We start from the raw sequence: 11,781 nt of genomic DNA on the forward strand, positions 1-11,781 counted from the left end.
ATATATACCCACATTTTCAGGGAACTTGGAGCATTTCATCCAAAGTGGTCCCCATGCAGGTGGCAATGCTTTATGAATCCATTCGCAATAAATCAGTCTCAATTCCTGAAAATGATGCAAACTCTCAAAGGAAGGAAAAGGACTGTCTTCCCACATGACAAGTGCCAGGCTTCCTCTCTAAAAATACTGGACTGGCCTCAGTCACACTTGTTCACTGCAGTGCTATTTTTTTTAGTCAAACTGTGGAAGTAATTTCTTTCTGTGAAAGAAGCCAATTCCCCCAACTCCCCCAGTCCCTTACACACATACACACCCTGTGCTATTAAAGCAACAATTGCACTGCAAATGGATAGATGTAATCATAAAAATGGGCTTTATGACAAAAATTTTAAATTGCATTACTTAAATGTTATGTTAAGTGAGTCAGTGAGAATTTATTAAGTACTTACTACATGTTAGGCACTGTGCTAAGCACTGAGAATAAAAATACAAGCAAAAAATCCCTGACCTCAAGGAGTTTATATTCTAATGGGTAAAGACAACACATACAACAGAGCTAAAAAGGAATGGATGGCAATGGTTTATGAAAGGTTCCCATGTGAGGACATCATGGCAAAATCTTGAGAGTCAGAAGACAGCTAGAAGAGTGAAGGAGCAGGCATAGCTACCCAGAGCACATCCTCAAAATGGAGGTTCCAGGAGTATTGGCAGGTGGCAGAGGCATATGTCAGGGTGAGAAAAATCACACAGACAGATATGAGTGAGCTAAGAAGGATGTGGTGAACAGATGAAACTGAAAGACCATGGTTCTATTCAGGTTCTTTTGCTTATTTAGTATCTTAACTTGGGAAAGTCGTTTCATTTTTCTGGGCCTATGTTTTCTCATACATAAAATAAGGTTATTAGTTTCTACTCTGAAATTCTATTTTATGTGTGTCAATTTTTATAAACATTGCTCTCCTCCCACTCCACCCCACCCCTTATGCCATTACCAATACAATCCTTGAATGTCTAAAATATCAAATTGTTTAGGAATCATTTAGAAAAGTAGAACCCATTTACCCAAAGTAATTTGGAAGATAGAAGGATTTGATAACAAATTTCAAACTAAATATGTTATAACATGGTCACCTTTTTTGAAAATCTCAGCTTTCAGATACAGTCCAATTGAACAAACATTTATCAAGCATCCGCAATATACGAGACACTGTGCTACATGGAAGATCCTCAAATGAGGAAGATATAGTTGTTCTTTGGTTCCAAAGAAGACAAAGGAAAAGGCACCACCTCATCTTCTTTATAGAGGTGGGGTACTAGGGGTGTGGAATACTATATACACACATACCTCAAACTTTTTGATGGATTAGTGAAACTTAACTTTCTTTTTTCCTTCTTTATGCAGAATAGCTCTCTGGGGGAGGGAAGAAGAAGGAAACATAAGTGATATAAAAACAAAAGGAAATGTTGTTTCAACATGAAACAACATGAAATACATTTTTCTCTTAACAAGCTCTCAAGCAGCCTCTAATCAGATAGGAATAATGATTATGGTGTACCATAATATACAATTTCTAAAATTTAAATTGGAAAGTTAGACATCAAACTTATTTGGATTTAACTTCTCTATATTTTCATATGTAGAAATACAGCGTAGTGGAAAGGTCACTATACAACTAAGAGTCAGAAAATCCCTTCTGACTCTAGTATTCTGCAACACCTTGTCACTGCGAACTTTTTAGGCTATTATTTAATCTGCCCCATGCCTCAATTTTCTCGTCAGGAAAATGGACAGAATAAGCATTTGCTTTGTACCTAATCCATAGGTTTGATGTAGGAAGAAACTAGATAAACCCATTTGGAATGGGCAAGATGCTAATTAAATGGAAATCATTCTATGTGGGCTCGTGAGCTCACATGGGCACTTCCTCTCTAGTAGGGTAGATCAACTTCCCTCTATGCAATTCTTATCTATGCCTTCCCATTCAGTCTTCTATGCAGGACCCACCTAAAACAAAGAATGCTTTATTCTGGATATTTTCCTATTTCATGGATACCAGTGCAGTACCAAGGGTTTCCATCTGTTACTGCTCTCTCTCAATACAAGATGAACCCACCTCCTTTCCTAGCCAGACATCCCCAGACACTGTCCACCCTCTTTACCCACCCCACCCCCTATACACTGTAGCTGCTTGATAAATACTAATTGAAAGGCATTACATTTTAAAATCCTTTATCTCCCATTGCCTAGAATTATTCCTGGCACGTAGAAGGCACTTAATAAATGCTAGTTGATTGATTCATTTCTCAGAGGATCACAGAAATCTCAAAGGATCATTAGATTTTCTCCACTCCTCCAAGTTTCTCAACATGCTTTTATCCAAAAATGAGGTGACTATTTCAATTTTCCATTTCTAAATAATTTGACTCTATTATTCATAATCAAAGACACATAATGAATGCATGGATCAAATCACTGAGCAATGGGTTGAGGAACCATCTGTTTACTCCAGTGGGCTGGGACACTACTTGTGAAAGAAAGTGACATGAATAGCCAACTGGGCCTGAAAACGACACTTGGTAATGAACCTATTTTAGGAGGCACAAGGTCCTAATGCTTTCCATTCAGCCATATGACCTTTGCTGACTTTAATGGATAATATATTTCTGAGCTATTTTCAAGAGGACCTGTACACCTTGTTTTAATGATTGCTAAAGGTGAAGATTTTCAGTGTTCTGAGGCCTAATGGCTTCTATTCACTTTCTGGTCTGCTAAGTTTATTTCAAAGTTTAAAAACCAAAGCTCTCTAGTTCAAATGGGAGTTCCTTTTCTCTATATCTTGAAAGTGCTAATAAACAAAATTGAAAAATGCTAAATGGTCCGTGAACTGTGGGGATATGATCCCTCTGTCCATGTCTTTTTACATTTTCCCATATAAACAATCTGGAAAAAAATAGAGGTGGGAAGGACAATGTGTTGGGGCATGGAGGAGTAACTCAAGTCACAAGAATACCTAATGGCTATCACTAGATTTTTTTTTAATAACTGAGGCCTTTAACCCATAACTGTCAAAAATAATTACTCCCATAGCATATCAGTGGAATAGCCGGCCAGTGTTTGAGAATTATGAATGTGGCCTTTTGACTTCTCAAATCATGTAAGGACATTGTCTTTGACCTTCCTGCACATAGCCTCTATAACAATGACACTTTTTTTTGAATGAGGCAAAGGACGTAAGGCTCTGCATCTTCAGCATAAACACCCTCCTATACCCATTACCTGCCCCCCCCATTAAATTAAGCTAGAGGCAGTATTTGAAAAATAAATAAATAACGTGGTTCCAATTCGCTGCAAAAGGTGCAGGAGGCTAGTCAGTGGCACGCCTGCAACCAAAAGGCTCCTTTTAGAAAGATGTCTTACAGGACTTTTTCTGCATCATTAACTCTTCAGGGATTCTGAACATAACATGATGAATTTCCTTAAGAAAGTAGCCACTGTTTGGTTTTGATTCACTTCAAAGAATCAGAGCAGAAGGAATCAAAGAACACCAAAGACCAGTAGATGTGAAAATCATCAAGGAAAAAGAGTCATGAGGGTTCTAACAGATTTTGACCATCCACTGAAATACCAAAGATTATTTTTCTAATACAGTGTTTTTACTGTTTCATGCAACTGAAGTAAGTCTCTGTATTCAGCTTAACAGAGGATATTTTTATTACAATATTTGTGTCATAGCTGCTTTAAAAAAATGAGCCTTATTTGAAACCCTGAAAAGGCACTCTGTCTACTAATGGTTCTGGGGGTACTTTTTTTCCCCATGAAAAGAAGACAGTTAATTGGAGGGACGAGGTCACCCATTGCTGAAGAGAGAAGAAAGAAGCTAATAGTTCCATCTGTGCCACTCTTAAAAATAATAACCTAACATTTATTTTTTAGAAGAAAAAGATATTTTCACAAAGCAAATGTAATTTGGGAGGGGTGAAGGAGGAGGACTAGGACGTAATGATGGCCATTTTCTTTTTCTTTTTAAATTGTTCTACAACGGCTCTTCTGAGTACAGCCTACCCATGGGAAAAGAGAACCCTCCCAAAATTCCATATTTCCAAATACCACTGCTTCATAAACCATCTGGAAAATGTCAGATAATGGTATCCACCTACTTAACAAATGAAGTAAACTTTGTCTTTCATTTCCATTCAGAATCATCAGCTAAACTTAAAATTGCATTTGAATATAACTAGAAGACAAAACTTTATTAAGAAACACGTTTTAAAAGTTTCCTAAAAGATACTTTCTGTTTTAAAGACATCCCACTCACACTCCAACTTCTCCTTGAAACCTATCACACAGAGGTAGAACAGAAGTTAAATACATACAAATACTGTGGTAACTATCAATTCATCTATATGCATAGATACACAAATACATATAGACATAGTATCTGTTTTCAATATGTGTCTCAAAGTTGTGTGGTCTTTATGTAAGTACTTAGGAGTAATAAAAATTTCACTTATATTCTGCAGGATTGTAAACCTTAAGTCACTTGTACTCAGACATACAACTCATTAGAATTGGACAGCACTCATGTTTTATTTATGTTGAACACATTACGATTGCTACATGGGATAACTATTTAGTAGTTCTTGTATTATCATATAACATTTTTAATGTCTTTGTTAAATACCATTACCCACACTGGAATGTCTGGAAAACTGTAATTTAGCAAATCTAAGCATGTATAGAGATAAAGCATTGTACAGTCTGCTTTCTGTGTAATTCTGGGCTTTGGAAAAGAAAGGGAAAAAAAAACAATGACTGTTCACTTCTCACAGATAGAGGTCACTAATGGACTGATTTTTGAATCACTGTGGAAGAAGACACTAAGTTATAAAGGTAATCTAGTGAAAAATGAATTTAATTGAGATTAAAGAAGAGAGAGCAAGAGATGATTATACCTAAAAGAGTACCACCTGAATGAAAAGAATATGTTGTTTCGCCTTCTCCAACCTTCCAAATTGAAAGTCAACCACAAGACAAGTTTAACAGATCTGCAATGTTTAAATTTCAGACACTACCCGTTACAGAAGTTCTTTTGTAAAAAGAAAGATTAGAAAGTCAAACTTGAACAGATTTTCACATTGGTTATCTTCTATTTAAGGCCTCCCAGGCTTAAATATTCTTGAAACTCCCTTGAAACTATACCGTATATAATGTAGTTTCCAACTGGGAAAGTATAAAGTTGCTTTAGGGAGATACATCTAAGTCCTAAACCATACTATCCATTGGGCCAGATGATAAGTGTAACAGGCAACAGGGCTCAAATTAGATCCAGACAGTCAAAGTCAAACTGATATAAGCTCACATCTTCTGAAATACAGCATACAGGAAAAACCTGGACTTCTTCTGGATGTAGTGGGCAACTCAGCATGGTGTCATTTAGAAATCTGCTTTATGGTATTAGAAACATCACCTGAAATATTGAAAACTGTAATGAAACTACTCAAGTGTTTCAGGCTACAGACATTTTACTAGCATTGCATTGACACTAGGCTTGTAATGTGTTCTGCTATAGAGCAACCAGCATGCTCCTACTTAAGAATTGCTTGTACCTGCTATCTGAGATTTAGAATGGTGTTTGAAATTTCATCTTCAGAACTCCTAGAGCCACTGAGGTGAATTTGACCGACCTGACAGCATAAGGCCACACTGTCATTCTCAATTATTTGGAAATCCTTACAGGATTTGGACCTATTTGAGGCTTTAGAACAAAACAAAACCAAAAAAAAGAGGATAGGTTTTCAGAAGCAAAAGCATTCTGAGAAAATCAGCAACTTTAACTTGCATGCATATCACCTAAAAATGACTGTTCCAATATTTTGGCCTCTCCTTTAAGTATCTGGCACATTTTGCTTATCAATAATTAAAAAAAAGCCAAACAAACCCAAATCCCAGTTATAACAATAGTGGCCTTAAAAATTGATATCCATACTACAACAGCCTAATAGCTTGGGAAAATGCCAGCATTCAATTTATTCACCTCAAAAAACACTGAGTGGATCCAAAGTTTGCCTGTCTTTTCATTTAAGATTTAACAAAATAAGGTCATTAGGTTAATTCCATAGACAATATTAGGCTCTATATCTAAACTAGCCTTCATTAGCTTTTTGCCCTGAGAAGTTAGATGTAATAAATTTAACAACAAGCCTCTGAATGTGTGGGGGTGGATGGGGTAGGGGCAAGAGGGTGGCCCCCCCACCCCTACAGCACAATACATTTCATTTAAGTAATCTCCCAGTTGAGTTGGAAGTAATCTCTGCCGTTGAAAGAGGGGGTTTTTGCAAGGCAAATGCAGCACATCTAATCAGCACTTTACATACTATAAAGGCGTTTACACGGATTTGTGTCTTGCACTTTATTAGCTTACTGCAAGCTTTAAAACAGATTTCCTCCACTAAAATTAATTAAGGCTCTAGGTGACTGATTTCCATTTACAAGAGATGACACCTTCTTGAGTTTCCAGGTGAACTACTAATAACAATAATAGCAGTAATAAATGTGCTTGCTCTAAACATCTTTTTCAGGGTTTCCCATTTTCCTCTCCTAGAAGGCTCACCAGCTATTTCCCCCAGTTTCCCTAAGTAAGGAAGATATTTGAGAGATGTGACAGCATTCTCTCCACTGCCCCCAACCTCAGCGCACACAGGCGCACTCACACTCCCTGAGCCTCCCTAGTGAATGTAGCTACTGATGGAGAATCTGATTCTCTGCACAATCTCCCCCCACCCCACCACCCTTTATTTCATCGCAAATTCGCGTCACCAATGAGTAATACAAGCCAGTTCTCCCCTCAATGAAAACTCGACTTCTAAAGTTCCCATTTTATGAGGGCTGAAGGTGATGGGAGAAGGAGAGGGGCGCCTACGATTTCAACTTAGAAGGTGATTTTTAAATGTTCACCTCCACGGTACCAACAAAATCGGGATGTGAGGGTGGTAGGTTCAGTCATTTTTAAGGGTTGCTAAAAGACAGATGCTATAATTATTTGCTGTAATTGGAGATGTTCAAATCTATGCACCATCTGCCTCAATTGAAAGATACCAAAGCCCTCGAAATCCACATTTAAACTGCCAAATAGGTGCACAGGGCAACAGCTGGACATACGTTCCATCCTCTAGCTACGGGATCCACCTCCCCACATTCTCGCAGATGGGGATAAAGCTCCAATACTGCTATTAGGTGACGAATGATCTTTTGGTCCTAGAACCTGGATCATTAACTTTGCCTTCCTTCCGACTCTCCTGTCAGCGGCAGCAGCTGCCCTTCCAAGGCCAGGGATGGAGAAGGGGGTCGGGGGTTTAGAAAGAGTAGGGTGAATGAGGGGTGGGGGCGGGGGGGTCACTTTACCTGCGAAGATTCTTGCAGTCCTTTTCCAGCCCTGGTCATAATCCCTCTTTGCGCTTTTCCCTCCCCGGGATCCAAACTTTTTCTCCTGCCTTTGGATTGCGGTGGAGGCTGCGGGTGCCCTGGGTGGGTATCCGGCGGCTGGGCCGGGGGCTGCCGGAGCTGTAGCCCGAGTCGGAGCCGCTGTGACGGGTGCGCTTCTGTGCACCCCGCGGCTCGCCTCTGCCAGCTCACCGGAGCGCTCCCTTCCCTTTGCTCTCGCCTTCCTCCCCTATGAAGCAGCGGCATCGTCCTCCCCCTTCCTCCTCCACCTCCTCCTCCAACGCGCAGCCCAGGGCTCTGGCATCCCACTTTCTCTTCTCTTCTGCCTTCTTGTCACCACCACCACCCCTTCCTTCTGCCCAGCGCCCCCGCTCCCCTACTGGTGCTCTTCGCAAATAAAAAATGACGACCCCTTCCCTGCCCCCCCAAAAAAAAGAAAAAAAAAAAGGAAAACTGGGGAAAGCCGAAAGGGAAAAAGCAGTCGCAGGATGCTCTCTCGCAGGGGTCTCCTTTAGAGGCTATGAAAGGATCACTGGAGGAAGCACCGAGATCCAGGACTCGGACAAGTCTCCAGATACCCTACACACGTATGTGGGAGCGGGAGCGTGTGTGTGTGTGAGTGTGTGCACGCGCGCGCGTGGGTCTCTCTCCAAGTCTTGCGCCTTCTTCAGACGGGGATTGCGAGGCTGATCTTAGCAGTAACGATGTCTCAGATCTGACTATTCCCCGCTAATGTAAGTCGTGCCTCGCCCCCCCCTTCCCCGCCCCCCATCCTGACACCCCTGGGAGATGTTTACAGTAATGAATTCAGCTGATAGCCATCTCGCCCCTCTCTGGCTTGCTCTCTAGCTCTCCCTCCTCTATCCCTCTCCTTCTAGCCCTCTCTCTCTTTCTCTCTCCCTCCTGGAGGCCCTCCCACATTTCTAGTTTAAAGAATGCTTGGAAGGCAGGGCTGCAACCCAAGGCTTTCCAAGAGGCAGTCAGACTAAGGTTTTTTAACCCTGTCCTTCCTTCAAGGAAGATAAAAAGGAGGGTTGTGCTTGCTAACCCAGCTGATAATCACCCAGCTCTACAGAAGTAGACGGCATATTATCTTTCTTTTTCTCCTCTTCCCCGCACCCTCCCATCCCCCAGTAATAAAAGATACGCAGACCCCTGAAGGTCACTTTTCTCAGTCTGGACACTTCCATGTTACCAATGAGAAGGACTTATTACTTAGAAACTCTTGAGAAATGTCCAAAACGTGACATTAGAAAGAAAATCAAACATATCTACAAAGATGGCGTTATTTCAAAAAGAGGCAACTTTGGGCAGGCGATTCCCCAACCCCTTTCATCCCCCCCCCCCCCAAGGCCATTTCTCCAACACCTTACTTCTTCAATGGACTCTAATCGGAAAAATGACCTAATAGTTATGATTATTTTGTAGGGCTCCCTCCTTTCAGCTGCACCGATTCCTCCCCCACCACCCCCCGTCCTCTTCCCTTTCCCTTCTCCTCCTCCTCATTCTTCCTTTTTAGAAAAGGACAACTTAATTTGATGATAGACCGTGGTGGGCACGCAGATTCAAGAACAAGGACTTAAGGATCAGATTCCAAACTGCTGAAGAAATCAGGAGTTGTATATGACAACCCCCCCCTTTTTATTTTTTTGTAGACAGAAAAGTGACGTCTTAGGGAAGCAAGAAACAGGTTAAAAAAAAGCGCCACGATATTCTTGATTTTCGATTCTGGTTTCATTGCAGGTCTCTCTGCCTACAGTAAGTTCCTGTCATGTTTTAACAAGTCAAAATACAGGCTGATTCTGAACAGAAGAGGGAGAGCGCTCTCGTTCTACAAACCAGACTTTCTAAAGAAGCAAACTCTGGTTGGTCTGCATTAGAAGTCAGTTGGCACGTTGGAGTTGGAAACTCAGAGAAGGAAACCGACAGAGATGTGATCAGATTCTAGGGCAGAATGAGTAGTCAAGAATAACTCTCACCTTGATGAGGAATAGGCTGGGCTCAACCATAGATCAAACGCTGAGTCACTGAACGGTACTTTTAGCAATTGTTTCGCTCCCTCCCCCTGCATTCGGATGGTCTCTAAAGAATTAATGTTTTTGAGAGTCTAAGAAACACTAATGTAGTTTAGAGAAAGGTCTGGTCTGACTTCAAGGACAAAATTCAATTATATGCACGCATACATGGCTGCACGTGTGTGCATGGCGCACGACATAAGATCTTTAGCTTGACTTCTGCAAGGTCGGAAAGGAAAAAAAAAAAATCAAAATATCCCACTTTGTTTATAAACGTGTTGAATGGCGAATAAACGTACAGAAATAGGAAAGGACAGGGGAGAAGTTTTGATCCAGGAAGGACAGACATAAAGTGCCATCTTGCTGGGAGGTTCCAGAAGCACCAGCAGCAAAATCTAACAGCTTGATTAGCAGCAGCAGCAGCTGAAGCTGCCGCCACCCTAGCAGCTAAACCCTGCTGAGAACCCGGCAGCTGAAAGGGCTCCTGCCTGGAGTAGTTTCTTTGGCACCCAAGGGGGCAGTTACTGTCCTGCCTAGTCCAATCACCCCTTCTCCCCGCCCAACTCCTTCCCCTTAGAATTTCCTACCCACTACTAACCCCACGACCTTGATCTTCCTTCCAGATGATGAATTATCCCCATAACACACACACACACACACACACACACACACATACACACACACAATCACAGCAGGGATTTTTTCCACCCTGCTTCCAGGAGCAAAGGCAGAGGCGCTGGGGGAAGTTTGCCTAGCTGTGTACTCAAAGAAGCAAGTAGCAGGCAGTGACTGATTCACAGTTCCTCCCATTCCCCACCATTCACCTTTTTCTCTCTATACACTGACCTAGGCGCTGTTTTATCTTTTTGTTTGTTTGTTTGTTTGTTTTTCCTCCAGAGCACTGCAGCAAGGAATTCTGTCCGTCTCAGCACGACTCCTGCTGAGCCACTCCAAACTGAGGCCCTAGCCTAGGCTAAGGCCCTTTCCTAGCAAAGAGTCCAAACTGCCAGTTGGAGGTGGTACTTCTCCAGATAAGCACATAAGGTTTTTAGGAAATCACTAAAGTCAAAGTAGAAAGAACCGGCACGGTTGGATCTCCTTAAAGGGCTAATAATCTAAAACAGATTGCATGAAAAGGGGGGGGGGGGTCAGAGACTGGAGGCTTTAGAACCAACTGACAAGAATAGCAATAATAATAACAATAATTGATGCGGGAAAAGGGAGAAGTACTGATGTCTCTAAGGTAATAGCGAGTCATACTGGAAACTGGGTGCTGTTTCTCTGGCAAGCCGCGGGGCTCCGACACCCCAGTTTAAGAATATAGGGCAAAGAAGATAAATGCCAGTTGCTAAACTACTTTAAGGTGGTGGATTTGCCGGTTCGAACTTGCACCTAGGTGTAGGTAAGGTTGCAATGTAATGAAAGCTTGCACCCTTCTCGCTTCCCTCCCTAAGCAGAAAGTTAAAACCTGCAGTTTGCTTTCCTTGCCAGCCAGTTCAGAAAACAATTCCCCCCCCCCCCCCCCGCCCTAATCTGGCAGTAGAGTGTGCCTCTGAAGCGCTGGCTGACCCTCATCAACTTCACCTGAGCCTCCGGAGTTTTTTTTGTTGTTGTTGTTGTTTTTTTACCTGCTGGTGAAATCTCCGACTTAGTTCATCCAAATCCCACCGGGTCAGGAAGGTGAAAAGAGAAAAAGCTGGTACAGTAGTAGCTGGGCTCCTGCTGCATGGTATTGTTTTAAGGATCGCCACCAAGGTCTCCCTTTCCCATTGTTGACAATTGCTACCCTCGTCCCAGATGTCTTAACAGGCTTGGAGGCTCGGAAGCAAGCGAACTGCCGCGGTCTTGTGGCTCCTTTCTTTAACCCTGACACTGGAGTGAGGGCTCCGGCAAGTGAACGATTGAAGTGGTTAAACGTCTTTTCTCAGAGATTCCGCCCAACCCGGCTGAGCGATCTTATCTCCCTATGATCATTACTCACTGGGGACAATGCGAGATGCCAGACTCTAAAGCGAGGATGACAGATTTCGAACTTGCAGCTACAAGGTACCTAGTCTAAGACAGTTTGCTTCTCCTCCCGCCCCCCTGGCCTTCCCTCCAACTAGGGAGGGAACTAGTTTAACCCTTTGTGCTCCGGGGGAGGGAAATGCAGCGGGAAGAATGAACACGTGAAGAAACAGCACCGGTTGCCTGGCGTGGAAGTATGCTTTGCCCACGTGCATTTTGCAATGTTTGTCTTGGTACTTAATGCCATAAATGCACTTTCAATGGCATAACTTCAAAAGTTAGTTTCTGTTCTAGGCTGCATCTTCTAAACAAAAGACA

The 11,781-nt window shown here is 42.2% G+C and overlaps 1 protein-coding gene across 5 annotated transcripts in view; it reads right to left on the reverse strand.

Moving 5' to 3' along the window:
- The window catches only part of FLRT2 (fibronectin leucine rich transmembrane protein 2), a 117,263-nt gene extending 105,714 nt beyond the window's left edge, over positions 1-11,549 (reverse strand). For 4 of the 5 annotated variants that reach the window (XM_027844820.1, XM_027844818.1, XM_027844819.1 and 1 more), the window contains exon 1: positions 11,085-11,549. The gene's annotated coding sequence lies outside the window, so the exon portion shown is untranslated. Of the gene's footprint in view, positions 1-7,402; positions 7,531-11,084 lie in introns of those variants that run through there. The other variant, XM_027844821.1, reaches the window with a different exon arrangement.
- Positions 11,550-11,781: the final 232 nt, after the last annotated feature.

This window comes from Vombatus ursinus, unplaced genomic scaffold, assembly GCF_900497805.2.
Source record: "Vombatus ursinus unplaced genomic scaffold, bare-nosed wombat genome assembly UNPS02014945.1, whole genome shotgun sequence".
Taxonomy (NCBI): domain Eukaryota; kingdom Metazoa; phylum Chordata; class Mammalia; order Diprotodontia; family Vombatidae; genus Vombatus; species Vombatus ursinus.